This window comes from Cryptomeria japonica, chromosome 11 (genome assembly GCF_030272615.1).
Source record: "Cryptomeria japonica chromosome 11, Sugi_1.0, whole genome shotgun sequence".
In the NCBI taxonomy this organism is placed as follows: Eukaryota; Viridiplantae; Streptophyta; class Pinopsida; order Cupressales; family Cupressaceae; genus Cryptomeria; species Cryptomeria japonica.
In genome coordinates this window covers 289,183,254-289,188,998 of record NC_081415.1, presented here as the reverse complement: position 1 = coordinate 289,188,998, position 5,745 = coordinate 289,183,254, and positions in this window count along the sequence as shown.

Genomic DNA, 5,745 nt, shown 5'->3' with positions numbered 1-5,745 from the left:
TTGATAGACTTATAAAGCACTGAGAGGGGGGGTGAATTAGTGATAGCAAAAACAATACCACTTTAAACAAAGACTGGTAAAAACAATTAACCAGTTTACTTAAAACTATGCATGCAATCCAAAGTGATATAAAAGCATCCACAACAAGTAAAACATCCACCATAACACAAGTGTTTATAAGTGGAAAACCCAACTGGGAAAAACCACGCTGAGATGGGACTCGCATGTTAACTATCTACAGAAATAGGTAACTGACCGGTTAAGGTCTACAAAGTGCTTTGCTAGGAGCGTATCCTGTTAAAGATCCCAAAGCCCTGTTAGGAGCTATACCTGGTTAAAGGTAGTACCCTATTAGGAGTAACCTCGGTAGAGGATTTCAAACCCAAACTAATGGATCACCTGGTTAGAGGATTTGTACAATAAAGCTTGTTAGAGCTTACCCAACTAGGGGATTTAATTGTTGTAGTGATTAGAAAACATCAGGTGGTATGATATACAAATAGCACATCTTGCTTGTATAGATCCTCTTCTACTCACTCAATACTACATCACCTACATACTCTGCAACTGCTTCAATAAATTGCATCAAATCATTACTTGTATCTCGCATCATTAAAATAGTTCATCATAATGTCATTTTATAGACATTAGATTTCATGTCGGCTCAAGAACCTCATCACAATTTCCTAGGTTCAGTGTATCTGGACAATCTTGCATAACATATCATAAATTACCGCCAAATCTGTCGGTTAGAGATAACTCACCACGACCAGTGATAACTCATCACACAATCAGTGAAACCGATTGGAACACTGATATCGGTTGAGTGTTAACCTCTTCCAACTCATAGACCGATTGTCCTCCATTTGCCTCCTTGTTGATCTCCGCAGTATCTCCAAACTGGTGTCAGTGAAAATGACCAAAACCAATTGTCATTCCTACATATACCAGTTAGACACCTTCAAACCGGTTGGATTTCTCTATACAAATGATACCGGTTTGCAATACAAAGACTTAGGAGTAGTACCGGTTTGTCTTAACTAAGATGATTATGACAATGTGAACATATATGTGTGTATATGTGTGGCCTCAATGACAACACATAAAGTCATCCATTACAAAAATCATCATCAAGCCAACAGTTCTAATACATAATTTTAATCAAAAGAAACCAATTTGCAACAAAGAGAATGAGAAAACAAAGAGAAATCAATGTTTCCCTACCTCAACTTGAGCAAATCTTCAAACTTGAATAAAATTACACACACACAATGTATGATCAATTCCTTTGGACAACAAAACAATATTCCCAAGAGAATTCCAATGAGCTTCTACACAAAAAATTCCTCCAACTTAATTTCTCCCAACAAGCAATTCAAAATCACAATGTGGTGTGGTTTTGGAGAGTAAAATGCAAATAAAAGAGTGTGTAAAAATGGCTTCTAATTTCATATTATAAAACTGGCTTTTGCCCTTTTGAAAAAATAAGAATAAAATAATAATAACTTAAGTCATAATTAAATGTCCTAATAGACCCCATTAACCAAATCATGAAATTACCAATATTTTTAATACATATAAGACACATTAAAACATATAATTATTAAATTACCACAAACATCATTAAAACTCATTAATCATATATAATAATGACAATAATATGTAAATAACCAAATATTCACAAACAATCATTATAGGTCATTACCAATGTGGTAACAAGAGGCGTAGACACATATCACAAGAAAAAATTCCTAATTAGGAATGATGAGTGCAAGTGGGTAACACAATAGCCAGTGTGTTATCTCCTGTAACCATTCTTGAGGAATTGTATGCTCAAACCTGTGGAGCCAGGTGGAGTCGATACTTGGTACCTGCATACCTCAATAAATGTTATGGGTACGTGTGCATGTACATCATAGCCAAAGTTCATATATAAATAATCCCTAATCAGGGTCAAACAATAAACATAGTTAGTCCATAGCAACATGGTCCAATCTCCATAGACATAATCAATGCATCATAATATAAACAAATCAACACAAGCATAATTATTATGTCATCGTGTAATTTTCTCATCATAAACCTCATAAGTACAACCATCGCTAAATATACATGTAAACCATTTGTAATCATCAACAGTAATATCCACACAATCCAAAATATATATTTGTATGCAGGATGCATCAAATGGATACCAATACAAAAGAATAGTGATATGCACAATCTCAATAATACCATATATAGTATTGATATCAGATCATCTTGAAAGTAGCACAATGCAAACACGAGAGGAATTACATGAGGATTGTGACATTTAAGTTTGTGGTAGGGAAGCATTAATGTTGTGAATGGATTGGATTGGCTTCTTCCTTTATCTTCTCACAAGACTGCTAGAATGGCATACAATGATGGATTCCACCATAAGCTTAGAGGAAAAGAATCAATAGATGGATTTTTGGGGTAAGGCAGTCAACTATCATTTGAGCAAATATTTTCAATGTTGTAGAACCAGAATCTTGAATCCATTACAACTATCTTGGGAAGAGACTACGTGGCATCCACCTAGAGGTATTGGGTCAAAAACAACATTACCTCGTTATTTATGGTGTGGTTGCTCAAAGCTCGAGAGGAGAAGGTGGTGGTGGAAGGACTCATGCAGAAGCTGATAAAAGCATGTTGGAGGGAAACTATGGATAATTACCTTGACATGGCATTGGTAAGGCTCAATTTTAGACCAATTGATGGATAATGGTCATGGCTTACCCTACCATATAATGGTTAATGGATGCTATATTTGGTGTGGAACATTGAGGAGGATGAGGAGGCATGCAGTCCATAATTCTCATGTAGCATAGCACCACTAAAAGAGATTGTGGGGACTATGAGAGCAACAAGATGTTCATTGTTATTAGTACCCCCAGTGATCAAGGAAGTAGACAAAGTGGGGAGAATGGTTGAGGGAGAAGACAAAGAGGTGTAAAATATGCTTATTCAAAGAGTGAATTTTTTATTTGTAAGAATATTGGTTTTTGTAATCATTTTTTTTATTTATGTACTACTAGTTTGGCCTCCATAGTGCTAAATTAATCAATAAAAAAATATTCATGTCATTAGAATCAATTGTAGACTTGAAATTTGATTTAAAGAATTAAATGCATTGGATTAGACATATACTTCACAAAAAATAGAAATAAAATTATCCTAGCTATTCCCAACATGAACCAATAGAAGTATCATTGCTCAATTTTTTAAATTTATATGCGTTCATTGGCTAAACTAATAAAAGATATAGAATGCATTAGATGCATTAGTATTCCTCCTCAACATGGATTACAAATAAATATAATCAGATTTAAATAATATAACTATTGATTATTCTTTATTAAATATTATTTCTTTTATTGTTAATTTTTTAAAAAAAACTAATCAAGTAGTTATAGTGTGTAGCTAGGATACAAGGTGCTTGAAAATATAGAGAGGAAAGATGGTTGGTCAAGTGTGTTGCTTTGGCATAAGCATTGTTTTCCCCGAGTATATACCTTTGCTTGGGTTGCTACCCCAAAAAGAATACTCATGGGGGATAGGATCAACAAATTCAAAGTGGTTGGCCCAAGCAGGTGCATTTTATTTAAAAGCAAAGAAGAAATAGTGAACCATATTATTGTAGAGTGTCCATTTGCCAAGGAGTGTTGGAGCTTCATATTAAATAAACTTGGTTGGCCAAACCCATTACCAAATGATATCATGGACATTTCTAAGGCATGGCCAACTTTGAACAAAAAAGCAATATGTATAGGACTATAGATTTCCACACCATTGATTGTAGCTTGAGAGATTTGGAAGGAGCAAAATCAAAGAATTTTCAAAGATAAGTCAATGGAAAAAGTTTAGTTCCTAAAGAAATTGGAAAAGACAATAACAGAGGTGGTTAAAAAATGACGTAAAATACCTATTGATGAAGATAAGGTTCTTCTTAGCCTAGGATCAAGTAATGTTGAAGGCATGATAGGGTCTAATGCTCCCCTTACCAATGATGCTACTAGTATTAAGACTAACTCGGCTCAGGAAAGAACAACCTAGAGACCACTCAAGGAAGGGTGGGTAAACTTAAATTTCAATGGGACGTCTAAGGGGAGCCTAAACATCTCAAGTGTTAGTTGTATGTTTAGAGACCACAAAGGTGTTGCAATGACAAAAATAAGCTTCCCACTCCAACCAAGAACAAATAATGAAGAAAAGATTAATGTCATCAAGCCTATATTGGTAGAAGGTCTCAAGTTAGGAATATGTAACTTGGCAATTGAAGATGACTCCCTTCTCACTATTAACACAATTTTTAATCAACAAACCCAAAAATTGGTGAACCAAAAACCTTCTTTTGGAATGCCTAATTTTTTTGGATGGCTACAAGGATTTCAAAATTGCTCATATTTATTGTGAGGGCAACAAGGATGTGGATCTCCTTGCTAATGATAGGTGGTTGAGGCTCAACTATGAAGAGCTAGATACAGAGGTAGAAGGAGTTTGAAGGATGAAACAAAGGCACAAAGGCTAGTTTGTTGATAGTGGGCAGCTTGTGTAGTAATGGGTTATTGGTCAGTCTTTCCCTTTAGGACTATGGTAAAAATATAATGTAGAAGAGAAATCCCTTTTGATTGATAGGAATTGCTCAAGTTTGAGTTACCGTTGAGTGTTAGATTTATGGTTGTTAACATCCCTCTCTATAAAAAACAAATGTAATTTCTATTTTATGAATATATTCTTTACAACTTGGTTGCACCTTAGCTATAAAGAAAATGTTTTATACTAATAAATGTATTTTATTGTTAATTATTTTAATTATAAACTTTGATATTTTCTCTATTTCACCTATTTAATCATTTAAATTGACTCAAATATGATGAAATATATAAATTATATTCATTCATCAACAACCTTTTGAGTAAGAATAATGTCATTTATCAAAAAAGACACTAAATAAATTAAAAAGTGACATGAAAATAAATTTGCACTAAAAGTCAAAATGGAAAAAGTTATTATTTTATTTTGTTTTTTTCTTCTTTTTCTCTTTTTTTTTACATTTTTTTTTTCTACCACCATTGTCAAAAATGAAAAAAATTATAAGATTTTGTAGCTTACACACATTAATAATAGTTCACACCTTTCTTCCAATAGAATGGTAGATAAATTAATTTTGAATTTAAAAAAAAAAATTGAAAAAAAAATATATACATTGGAAAATTTGATCAAACTATTCTTTTAATGATTAAGTGCGTCAAATTCTATTAAAAATTAATAATACACATTGTGTGTAGATAATTGTGAGCAAATAAAAGAGATTGAAATAAAAAAATTAACAACCTAAGCAACACAAAAATCAACAAACACTCGAGATTAGGACATTTGAAAAGGAAACTAGATAAACAAATGACAAGCAATAAAAATGAAAATTGTAGTATTCTTTCATTTGATTGTCCTTCGATTTGATGTGTGCTCAATTTTATGTTTCCAAGGGTGCTTGAAATAGCTCTATGATTGTGAAAATATGCATTCTAAGCTCAAGATATATGTGAATTATGATTTCAAACTGACATGGTAATGATGTTATACAAATGAGAGTGATTTCAAATCGGCATTATGACTTTTCTATGATAATGAAGGTGATGGATTGTGAGGGGAGGGATTAAATAGGAATGGATGGAGATGAATGCCTACTTGGAAATGTGTCACTTGTAGCAATGAAAG